Source organism: Penaeus monodon, chromosome 29 (assembly GCF_015228065.2).
Source record: "Penaeus monodon isolate SGIC_2016 chromosome 29, NSTDA_Pmon_1, whole genome shotgun sequence".
Lineage (NCBI taxonomy): Eukaryota > Metazoa > Arthropoda > Malacostraca > Decapoda > Penaeidae > Penaeus > Penaeus monodon.
The window spans coordinates 9,579,943-9,580,246 of record NC_051414.1 but is presented as its reverse complement, the minus strand read 5'-3'; positions in this window follow the sequence as shown (position 1 = coordinate 9,580,246).

The following is a 304-nucleotide window of genomic DNA, read 5'->3' as shown; positions in this document are numbered from 1 at the left end:
CTGACATAGATTCTAAAAAATATATATGTTTCGGTTAGAACAAGAACAAACAACCCCCCACCCCCCACCCCCAAGGAGAACAAACAGCCCCCCTGAACCCCCTGAACCCCCTGAACCTCACAAGAAGAACAAGCAACCCCCCTGAACCCCCCTGAACCTCACAAGAAGAACAAACAACCCCTCCTGAACCCCTCTCAACCCCCCAGAACCCCACCCCACCCCCCCTAACACCAAACCGAAATTCAAACTTGGCGCCGCCCTGGGTCCGAGGGCAGAGCCACCTATCGGCGAGTTTCCGCACTTC